This window comes from Xenopus laevis, chromosome 9_10S, assembly GCF_017654675.1.
Source record: "Xenopus laevis strain J_2021 chromosome 9_10S, Xenopus_laevis_v10.1, whole genome shotgun sequence".
Lineage (NCBI taxonomy): Eukaryota > Metazoa > Chordata > Amphibia > Anura > Pipidae > Xenopus > Xenopus laevis.
The window spans coordinates 112,139,355-112,152,013 of NC_054388.1; positions in this window are offsets into that span (position 1 = coordinate 112,139,355).

A 12,659-nucleotide genomic window follows, 5' to 3' on the forward strand; every position below is an offset into this window, starting at 1 on the left:
CAGCTGAGTATATGCAGAATTAGGAATCTATTCACCATTCTATTAACTGAATAAATAACTTTAGTTAGCACTCAGTAAGGCAAGAGTGGAGCACACAGGACCTGCATTGAATTTTTCAATAAAGTTTCAGTGAAGTCTTTGTTTGGGTGTGATCTTCTATAGTCTCTTGTTGTGGGCTTCAGGTGAGTGAATAACGTGGAATCATATATAGCTTTAGCACCATTGTTTAGAAGACTGGAGCAAAGCAGTTGGCTGATCTACACAAACATTTTGACAAGATAGGTGAATAAATGAATGAACTGTGGAGTATCTACCATATAAGAGAGTTTATGAATCAAACATAGAATGAGTTTCAGGGTTGGACATCAGGCCATTTGCATAGATAAAGGTGAGGCTGGAATGATCTAGCAGGTCAAATTCTGTGTTTTTCCACTCCATAAAGACCAACGTTGTCATCTTGATTTATCATGTTTAGTGATGGGCAAATAAATTCGCCAGGCAAAAATACGCGGCGAGTCAAAAAAAAGTGGTTGCGTGTCAAAATAGTTGCATGCATAAAAAATGTTGCGCGGAAAAATACACGCACTTATAAAACTTGTCGCACGCGTCAAAATTTATTTATGCCCATTGACTTCAATTAGTTTCTTCGATCACTAATCATGTGTGCATTGTCTACTCCATACAGGCCACTATCAGTGTCGGACTGGCCCACCAGGATACCAGGAAAACTCCCGGTGGGCCCAGGTGTCAGTGGTCCTCTTGCGTCTTACCATTTGGCCTATTTTATGCTTATTCCTTCATTTCTTTAAGGGTAAAAAGAGGCTTAATAATGGAAGGATAGAGTATAGTATGTAGAGAAAAGAGACTAAGAAAATAAAGAGGTTGAGTGAGGTTCCAATAGTTTAGAATATGGGCCCCCAAACAGGACAATGTTGTCATCCTGGGTTACCATGTGTGTCTTCCTGAGTTCCTTTATGAACGTTTTCCACTCCATTCATGCTAGTGTTGTCATCCTAAGCTCCTGTGTGAACCATTTCTACTCTATGCAGGTCAGTGGTGTCATCTTGAGTTTCTATGTGTGCTTTTTCAACTTCATACATGCCATTATTGTCATCCTAAGTTTCTTTGAGAGACATTTCTGCTTTATGAGGGACAGTATTGTCATCCTGAGTTCCTGTTTGATGCTTTTATACTATATACATATGGGGACCCTAAGGGTTAATTTCCCCTTTAGTCTGAGCCTCATGGTGAGATACAGGGTTTCCTAAGGGGCAGAGCCCTTGTGATTGGTGCAGCATGGCTGATCCCAAAGGCAGCCACAAGGTGTCGCTGTGCAACAATATAAAAGGAGATGCCATGTGCTCAGTCAGCCATTACAGATTACAATTTTGCTGCTGAACCTTATTCACTGTGGAGAGAGTGAATCCTATCCGGCAAAAAGGAGGCAAAAGGGAGTTCGACATGCCTGCCAAGGCTGGGCAGAATCCTCCAGTGCCTGAAAACTCAACCAAGGAGGGTTTGGATTTCCGGATTTGTATGTTCACACTATGGAGAGTGTTCAGAGCTGCAGTTCAGCAGTGGAGAGTCCACGCTATAGACAGTTTTGGGAGCAAATACCCAAAGGATTCAAGCCTTGTTATGTGCTCCACTGGGAGAGTCTGGATCCTATAAAAAGATCATTGTTGTGCCTGTCAGCTCTGTGTGAGACTACCCGTCTGTGCGACTCCTTTGGGGTGAGTGTTACCTGAGGGAAGGGGTAGGAAAGGATGAGGATCCAACGACCTCCTGTTTGGAGAAACAGGCTGTTTGTGTGCTTGGCACGTGGGAGCAAATACTTTCCTTCGGGATTGTATTTGGGCAGGTAGCGCTACCTAGGACTGGTACTCTTTTGGGGACAAGGGATTGAGACTATTGGGCTGCCAAAATGGAGTTGCAGGACCTTTCCTGGCAGGGAATTACCAGGACTGGACTGCTACAGGTTAATAGGGTAGTGGGTAATGCTTTGAATGCATTTATGTGTATAATGTTACAGTTTACTAAACCTTTAAAATTTCACTTCTTTTTATAAAGTTTATATTTTTATATAATAAAGTGTGTCTTTGATTTGTTTCCTAATGGGACTATCCCCAGGTGTATTCCGGGACCCTATTAGGTGGAGGCGCTGCCAGAGAGGAGTACCTTTCACTTAGCAAAGGGGACTCAGGACCTGCATCGGTAACAATTATGTGATGTACCACCTGGGCATCAGGGGGTGGCCAAAAATGGGTTACATACAGAACATGCCAATGTTGTCATCCTTCATCTTGAGTTCCCGTGTGAGCCTTTTCAACTTCATAAATGACAGTTTTGTCACCCTGAGTTTTTGTCTGCACCGTTTCCACTTTATGCAGAACAGTGGTGTCATCTTGAGTTCGTATGTGATCCTTTTCCACTTTATACCCTGAGTTCCTATGATGGTCATTTGTGCTCTAAGAAGGCCAGTGGTGCAATCTTGTGCTCCTTAGTGAGTCATTTCCAGTTCATACATGCCAGTGTTATCATCCTGAGTTCCTATGTGAGCCATTTCTACTCTCTGCAGGTTAGTGTTGTCCTCCTGAGCTCCAATGTGAGACTCCATACAGGTCATTGGTGTCATGGTGAGGTCTGGTGTGAGCCTCTTCTACTCTAAACCTGCCATTGTTGTCATCCTGAACACTCATAAACCTGAGTAGTGAGATAAATCAGCAGTAGGCTCCATTGTGTCTGAATTTTAAGCTGGCCATAGATGCAAAGATCCGATCGTACGAATCATCGTACGATCGGACTTTCCCATCTCCCGACCCGCCACTAACCATTCAGATCAAAGTCTTACCAGTCAGATTAGTTAAAGAACAGATCAGCAATGTTCTGCCCCTGACAGCAATCGTACGATATCTATGTCCAACCAAAGCCAGTGACAGTCTCCCTCTGAAAATCGTAAGATCGGCAATACACGCTGAGATATTATCGGCAGCCAACAGAAATGTTCTAACCTGTCCGATCAACCAAACGGCTGATCTCCACCGGACGAAAAATGTCGGGACTCTCCACACACGTTCCGAAAATCGTACGAATCCTCGATTCGTACAATCAGATCTTTGCGTCTATGGCCAGCTTTAGGGTCTGCCCCCTTTCTTAATCAATTCTAGGCCACAGACAGGACCATTGTGGTGGGACTAGACTATAACTCCCTATAATCTACAGTCTGGTCATTTCCCTATGGGACCAGACTGTAAATGATATCCTTATAAACGGCGCGTTCTTGCGTCAGAACGCGCCGATTATAAGACAGAGAGCACTTGCCACTGCTCTCCCTGTAGTTGTTACTCCACTCTGCCCCCCCTTCCGTCTAATTTCCTAGACCAGCTAACGCGCTCCTCCTAACATACTCGCAAGTCATCCAGCCTTTACTTTCTTCTCTCCTTGCCCCTCCGTGTCGGCTCCGTCTAGTGCCTCACGTGATGACGTTCCCAGCTCCCTCCTCGCACGCTCCGTCTGCAGTCTGGCTCCCCCTCCCTCCCACCATCTCAAGTTTCGGTTCCTCTGCTTCGCAGACGTCAAGTGACAGTCTGCTCTGTCTGGCTTCCCCTCACAAGGCCCCTCTCCAGTGTCGCTCCCCTCCACTATCCGGTACCAGTTTCAATCTCTCTTCCTTTCCCTCTCCTCAGCTGATGACGTCACCCATAGCAGGCCACATCAAAAGAACTAACTAAGGAGTACAGATGCAGGTACTTAGTCCTAAATAAGGGAAACAGGGTAAACCAAAAACTGAAGTCAGCCAAGGGAACAATTACAGACTAAAATTTACAATTGTATAGAATGTTAAGACAGATATGTAGTAAAGTCAGCTATTTAGAAAATAAACCACTGCACACAAAAATTGTAGTAAATTGTAGTAAAGTCAGCTATTTAGAAAATAAACCACTGCACACAAAAATTGTAGATTATAATGCATAATGTACCCCCAACTTAAATTTATAAAGATATTAGAAGTCACCTCGGAGTTATGTGACCTGTATAAAAGCACTCGGCCTGCGGCCTCGTACTTTTATATGGTCACATAACTCCTCGGTGACTAATAATATCTTTATAAATTACAGTAGGGGGTACATTATCCACTATATAAAGACTATACTGTAACTCCCTACTAATATAAAGTTAATATTCCAGATGAATAAAACTAAGCCATAATATTCAGTCTGATAAAACATATCTGACATGGAACTTATATAACAAGTTAAATTGTATTTTTCTTTTTTCTATTTGATAAGTATCCCTATCAGATTATCATCAACCCTGCAGGTTTTCTACCCCCCAAATGCTGATATATATACTGTATACATATGCATGCAGAATAAATAATGCAGAATGCTGAGCCATGGTGAGTAGGGACACCTGCTTGCAAATATTAACCACCTGCTCAGATTAGATGTAAAATGCTGACTGACTAAATTTTTATTAAATTTAAAATGCGTAGATTCTTATACAGGTATGGGACTTGTTATCCAGAATGTTCAGGAACTGGTACTTCTGGATAATGGATCTTTCCGTAATTTGGATCTTCATACTGTAACGCTTTCTTGGGCTATCCTGCCAATTAGTAGTTAAGGGTGTCCAGCTAGGAATTGAGCATGGGTTACATTGCAAATCTACACCCAGGGCAGAGCCTTCGCCAAATGGAAGCTTCCCCTTTAAGATGTTGTAGAACTACAACCCACAGGCATATTAATGTAAAAATAGATGAATGGACGCCAGGAGGTTCTTGAATAGTAAAACAGGTGAATGTATTTATTATGCACAAATGCAAATGTTCTCAGGTTTACTCACAGCATATACAGGATACAGCAGATGGAATCACTTGGGACATAGTAAGGATCACAGTCAGACAGATCGACTCCCTTAGGTATTTGCAGATAGTTGTACATCAATTCCCAGTTAACCGACGTTGCCAGTGAGGGGATCGATCAGGTAGGGTACAGGTAGTCCTTTGCTAACCTAGATGCCTATCAACTGAGTTCCCTGCTCTAAAGGCAAACAGGCCTTGTGGGAAAGCTACTTCCTTCTACAATCCTCGTTGGAGCGACAACTGCTCTTTCTGCTACACCTCTCTGTCTTACTCTCCTAGAGAGTCTGTTACAGGAGCTTACTATGCTAGCTGTTCCTTGTTCATGGGCTTACCTGGTCCCCGACTTAGCACCAAAGGTGTCAGGGGTAAATGACTTACTGGGGCCTATGGTGATCCCAGGCTCAATGGAGATCACCTAGCAGCAGCACCAGGAGCCAAAGAGGAAGAGGCCACTCCCTGCACAACACTATATAGCAGTGTGGCAGGGGAGTGTCATTACACTCTTTGTCCAATAGGTGAGGATGTTACACTTAAACTGTTGCAAGGGCTTGTGCCCAATAACAAAGGATAAGAGAAACTACAAGGAAAGGTAGGGGTTTTACTCTATAGGGATAGGATATCCTATAGGTCCCTACAATACTGTAAGAAAAAAACATCAAATAAAACCAATAGGCTGCTTTTGCTTGCAATAAGGGTTAATTATAACTTTGTTTGGATCAAGTTCAAGCTACTATTTTATGATTACAAAGAAAAAGGACATTTTTAAAAATTTGGATTATTTGGATAAAATGGAGTCCTGGTTTCCCATACCTGTATATACAGTTGTAGGGACCCATAGGGTTAATGTGCTTCTATAGCTTTACATCCCTACCCTTCCTCATTTCCCTAGTTGCTGGGCAAAAGCCCATGTTTCTAGTGTTAATCTACATCTTAGTTATTGGCCAAGAGGTGTAATGACCACTTCCTGCCACACTTTAATATAGTGTTTGAAAAGGGGTGGATCTTCCTCTTTGGTTCCTGGTGTCCTAACTATCTAGGTGTTCCCAAGTCAGGGAACAGGGACCCTGTGAATGAGCTAGTGAGTGGCAGGAATATATTTGTTATAGACTCTCTAGGTCAGTGAGGGAAGAGAGAAAGAGCAGCGTTGTGCTCCATCAAGGAGGTGTAGCAGGGAGTAGCTTCCTAGGCTGTAAAATCGCCTACAGTAAAGGGACACAGTGGATAGGATGTCAGGCTTTAGCTTCTCCTCCCTGACCCCTCCACTGGGTGAGATCCAGACCACGTGTGAGCTATTTCTGCCTGGAGGTGCTGTACTGCCTTGACTACATCCTCAGGGGAGTCACATTCAGCTGTCTCATCAACCTGTCTTAGCCTGCTTGTTTTACTGCAAGAACCTCCTGGTGTCCATTCTTGTACATTTTTATTGTAGCTGTAGCTGCACTAAACCACACCTTTATTCTTCCACTTAGCAAAGACCCTGCCTTAAGAGTCACATGTAACCCATGCTCTGATCACTAGATGGACATTAACCCCATTTTGTCTAAATAGCCCAAAATAGTGTTACATTTTAGCGATCAACGTGGGGCTCGATTTTAAAAGGCTGAGTTACAGTTTTTTGTGACAGACTGCCGGACCCAATAGGCAAAAGGCAGTCCTGCACATTTTTTCCTGCTGTGGGTTCGGGCTTGGAGGTTTTTCCCTGTTGCCCTTATTGGCCAGTGCCACTGTCATTCTCTCAAAGTGTGCGAGATCTCATTGGCACCATTTTAGGCATGAGAGCCTGTTTGGTGCACTTAAAGATAGGCGGCTTCCAGATTCACGTCATCGGAGACGGACGTGCACACCACTGCTCCAGTTCCTGAATTTGAGCCTACCCCTTAGCAGCTGCTAAAGGTTCTCTGCCATATCTCCTTCTCCCGCTAGTGGTACACAGCTACATTACTGCTCTTCACTGCGGATCCTGGAGCGACTTACATCACACTCTTCAGGTCCACAAGTGCCACACCTCACCGGACCGTGGCTGTGGCTGGATCAGTTGTGTACCTTCCCCTGCTGCCTATTCACCCTGCGGCTGCTATTCTCTTTGGCCAAGTGGAAGCCATGCCCAGGCCAAATATGGCAGATCAAGGTTGGGACGACTGGCCTGATCTAGGGGTCGCAGAGGACCTGACACTTTTCTCATTACGAGACCCTGTACCAGAGCCTTCCAATAAATGGTATGTTCGGTATGTATTTTCTGATTCAGCCTAGTGTGGTCTATGTGACCTGCAGACCTGTTGGAAAATCCAGGTGCCCCAATGTGTCCCATAAGCTGCTGAAGGAAAGGCCTTCTAAATAGAAACATATGAAGAGAAGTGAAACTGCTAAAGAAATACAAAGAGACTTGTTTTGGCAAATGTGTGACTATCACTGACACCAGGAAACACTTAGCAATTCAAGATGTATCATTCTTCCATTATATTAAAGGGGTTGCTGACCTTTGAATGAACTGTTTGTATGATGTAGGGAGTGATATTCTGAGACAATTTGTAATTGGTTTTCATTTTTTATTATTTGTGGTTTTTGACTTATTTAGCTTTTTATTCAGCAGCTCTCCAGTTTGCTGTTTCAGCCATCTGGTTGCTAGGGTCCAAATTCCCCTAGCAACCAGAGAGTTGTTTGAATAAGAGATTATGAATAAGAGAGGTAATATTAGAAAGATAAGCAATTACAATAAATGTGTAGCCTTACCGAGCATTTGTTTTTTGAATGGGGTCATTGACCCCCTATTTGAGATCTGGAGAGAGTCAAAGGCAAATCATTCAAAAGGATAAAAAATAAATAATGAAGATGTATCTTGAGTTAGGGGGAGATTTGGGGTGAGTGCTTATATGCACCCTGGGTACCCCTGGAACTATAGCAGGGTGACACCCCAATGTTTCTATATATTTGTAACCTTGTTATGAGCTAAGGGGGCCCAGGTGAAGGCCAGTAAGGGGGGATTTGGGGTGAGTGCTTATTTGTACCCTGGGTACCCCTGGAACTATAGCAGAGTGACACCCCAATGTTTCTATATATCTGTAACCTTGTTATGAGCTAAGGGGGCCCAGTCTGAAGGTCAGTTAGGGGGAGATTTGGGGTAAGTGCTTATTTGTGCCCCCAGCACCCCTGAAACTATAGCAGACTGACTGTTACCCTAATGTTTCTATATATCTGTAACCTTGTTATTAGCTAAGGGGGCCCAGCCTGAAGGCCAGTTATGGGGAGATTTGGGGTGAGTGCTTATTTGTACCCTGGGTACCCCTGGAACTATAGCAGGGTGACTGTTACCCCAATGTTTCTATATATCTGTAACCTTGTTATGAGCTAAGGGGGCCCAGCCTGAAGGCCAGTTAGGGGGAGATTTGGGGTGAGTGCTTATTTGTGCCCTGGGTACCCCTGAAACTATAGCAGGGTGACTGTTACCCCAATGTTTCTATATATCTGTAACCTTGTTATGAGCTAAGGGGTCCCAGTCTGAAGGCCAGTTAGGGGGAGATTTGGGGTGAGTGTTTATTTGTACCCTGGGTACCCCTGGACCTATAGCAGGGTGACACCCCAATGTTTCTATATATCTGTAACCTTGTTATGAGCTAAGGGGGCCCAGTCTGAAGGCCAGTTAGGGGGAGATTTGGGGTAAGTATTTATTTGTGCCCTGGGTACCCCTGGAACTATAGCAGGGTGACACCCCAATGTTTCTATATATCTGTAACCTTGTTATGAGCTAAGGGGTCCCAGTCTGAAGGCCAGTTAGGGGGAGATTTGGGGTGAGTATTTATTTGTGCCCTGGGTACCCCTGGAACTATAGCAGGGTGACACCCCAATGTTTCTATATATCTGTAACCTTGTTATGAGCTAAGGGGGCCCAGTCTGAAGGCCAGTTAGGGGGAGATTTGGGGTGAGTGTTTATTTGTACCCTGGGTACCCCTGGACCTATAGCAGGGTGACACCCCAATGTTTCTATATATCTGTAACCTTGTTATGAGCTAAGGGGGCCCAGCCTGAAGGCCAGTTAGGGGGAGATTTGGGGTGAGTGCTTATTTGTGTCCTGGATACCCCGGAACTATAGCAGGGTGACTGTTACCCCAATGTTTCTATATATCTGTAACCTTGTTATGAGCTAAGGGGGCCCAGCCTGAAGGCCAGTTAGGGGGAGATTTGGGGTGAGTGCTTATTTGTGTCCTGGATACCCCGGAACTATAGCAGGGTGACTGTTACCCCAATGTTTCTATATATCTGTAACCTTGTTATGAGCTAAGGGGGCCCAGCCTGAAGGCCAGTTAGGGGGAGATTTGGGGTGAGTGCTTATTTGTGTCCTGGATACCCCTGGAACTATAGCAGGGTGACTGTTACCCCAATGTTTCTATATATATCTGTAACCTTGTTATGAGCTAAGGGGGCCCAGCTTGAAGGTCAGTTAGGGGGAGATTTGGGGTGAGTGTTTATTTGTACCCTGGGTACCCCTGGAACTATAGCAGGGTGACTGTTACCCCAATGTTTCTATATATCTGTAACCTTGTTATGAGCTAAGGGGGCCCAGCCTGAAGGCCAGTTAGGGGGAGATTTGGGGTGAGTGCTTATTTGTGCCCTGGGTACCCCTGAAACTATAGCAGGGTGACTGTTACCCCAATGTTTCTATATATCTGTAACCTTGTTATGAGCTAAGGGGTCCCAGTCTGAAGGCCAGTTAGGGGGAGATTTGGGGTGAGTGTTTATTTGTACCCTGGGTACCCTGGACCTATAGCAGGGTGACACCCCAATGTTTCTATATATCTGTAACCTTGTTATGAGCTAAGGGGGCCCAGTCTGAAGGCCAGTTAGGGGGAGATTTGGGGTAAGTATTTATTTGTGCCCTGGGTACCCCTGGAACTATAGCAGGGTGACACCCCAATGTTTCTATATATCTGTAACCTTGTTATGAGCTAAGGGGTCCCAGTCTGAAGGCCAGTTAGGGGGAGATTTGGGGTGAGTATTTATTTGTGCCCTGGGTACCCCTGGAACTATAGCAGGGTGACACCCCAATGTTTCTATATATCTGTAACCTTGTTATGAGCTAAGGGGGCCCAGTCTGAAGGCCAGTTAGGGGGAGATTTGGGGTGAGTGTTTATTTGTACCCTGGGTACCCCTGGACCTATAGCAGGGTGACACCCCAATGTTTCTATATATCTGTAACCTTGTTATGAGCTAAGGGGGCCCAGCCTGAAGGCCAGTTAGGGGGAGATTTGGGGTGAGTGCTTATTTGTGTCCTGGATACCCCGGAACTATAGCAGGGTGACTGTTACCCCAATGTTTCTATATATCTGTAACCTTGTTATGAGCTAAGGGGGCCCAGCCTGAAGGCCAGTTAGGGGGAGATTTGGGGTGAGTGCTTATTTGTGTCCTGGATACCCCGGAACTATAGCAGGGTGACTGTTACCCCAATGTTTCTATATATATCTGTAACCTTGTTATGAGCTAAGGGGGCCCAGCTTGAAGGTCAGTTAGGGGGAGATTTGGGGTGAGTGTTTATTTGTACCCTGGGTACCCCTGGAACTATAGCAGGGTGACTGTTACCCCAATGTTTCTATATATCTGTAACCTTGTTATGAGCTAAGGGGGCCCAGCCTGAAGGCCAGTTAGGGGGAGATTTGGGGTGAGTGCTTATTTGTGTCCTGGATACCCCTGGAACTATAGCAGGGAGACTGTTACCCCAATGTTTCTATATATCTGTAACCTTGTTATGAGCTAAGGGGGCCCAGTCTGAAGGCCAGTTAGGGGGAGATTTGGGGTGAGTGCTTATTTGTATCCTGGGTACCCCTGGAACTATAACAGGGTGACTGTTACCCCAATGTTTCTATATAACTGTAACCTTGTTATGAGCTAAGGGGGCCCAGTCTGAAGGCCAGTTAGGGGGAGATTTGGGGTGAGTGCTTATTTGTGTCCTGGATACCCCTGGAACTATAGCAGGGTGACACCCCAATGTTTCTATATATCTGTAACCTTGTTATGAGCTAAGGGGGCCCAGTTTGAAGGCCAGTTAGGGGGAGATTTGGGGTGAGTGCTTATTTGTGTCCTGGATACCCCTGGAACTATAGCAGCGTGACACCCCAATGTTTCTATATATCTGTAACCTTGTTATGAGCTAAGGGGGCCCAGTCTGAAGGTCAGTTAGGGGGAGATTTGGGGTGAGTGCTTATTTGTGTCCTGGGTACCCCTGGAACTATAGCAGGGTGACTGTTACCCCAATGTTTCTATCTATCTGTAACCTTGTTATGAGCTAAGGGGGCCCAGCCTGAAGGCCAGTTAGGGGGAGATTTGGGGTGAGTGCTTATTTGTGCCCTGGGTACCCCTGAAACTATAGCAGGGTGACTGTTACCCCAATGTTTCTATATATCTGTAACCTTGTTATGAGCTAAGGGGTCCCAGTCTGAAGGCCAGTTAGGGGGAGATTTGGGTTGAGTGTTTATTTGTACCCTGGGTACCCCTGGACCTATAGCAGGGTGACACCCCAATGTTTCTATATATCTGTAACCTTGTTATGAGCTAAGGGGGCCCAGTCTGAAGGCCAGTTAGGGGGAGATTTGGGGTGAGTATTTATTTGTGCCCTGGGTACCCCTGGAACTATAGCAGGGTGACACCCCAATGTTTCTATATATCTGTAACCTTGTATGAGCTAAGGGGTCCCAGTCTGAAGGCCAGTTAGGGGGAGATTTGGGGTGAGTATTTATTTGTGCCCTGGGTACCCCTGGAACTATAGCAGGGTGACACCCCAATGTTTCTATATATCTGTAACCTTGTTATGAGCTAAGGGGGCCCAGTCTGAAGGCCAGTTAGGGGGAGATTTGGGGTGAGTGTTTATTTGTACCCTGGGTACCCCTGGACCTATAGCAGGGTGACACCCCAATGTTTCTATATATCTGTAACCTTGTTATGAGCTAAGGGGGCCCAGCCTGAAGGCCAGTTAGGGGAGATTTGGGGTGAGTGCTTATTTGTGTCCTGGATACCCCGGAACTATAGCAGGGTGACTGTTACCCCAATGTTTCTATATATATCTGTAACCTTGTTATGAGCTAAGGGGGCCCAGCTTGAAGGTCAGTTAGGGGGAGATTTGGGGTGAGTGCTTATTTGTGTCCTGGATACCCTGGAACTATAGCAGGGTGACTGTTACCCCAATGTTTCTATATATCTGTAACCTTGTTATGAGCTAAGGGGGCCCAGCCTGAAGGCCAGTTAGGGGGAGATTTGGGGTGAGTGCTTATTTGTGTCCTGGATACCCCGGAACTATAGCAGGGTGACTGTTACCCCAATGTTTCTATATATATCTGTAACCTTGTTATGAGCTAAGGGGGCCCAGCTTGAAGGTCAGTTAGGGGGAGATTTGGGGTGAGTGCTTATTTGTGTCCTGGATACCCCTGGAACTATAGCAGGGAGACTGTTACCCCAATGTTTCTATATATCTGTAACCTTGTTATGAGCTAAGGGGGCCCAGTCTGAAGGTCAGTTAGGGGGAGATTTGGGGTGAGTGTTTATTTGTACCCTGGGTACCCCTGGAACTATAGCAGGGTGACACCCCAATGTTTCTATATATCTGTAACCTTGTTATGAGCTAAGGGGGCCCAGTTTGAAGGCCAGTTAGGGGGAGATTTGGGGTGAGTGCTTATTTGTGTCCTGGATACCCCTGGAACTATAGCAGTGTGACACCCCAATGTTTCTATATATCTGTAACCTTGTTATGAGCTAAGGGGGCCCAGTCTGAAGGTCAGTTAGGGGGAGATTTGGGGTGAGTGCTTATTTGTGT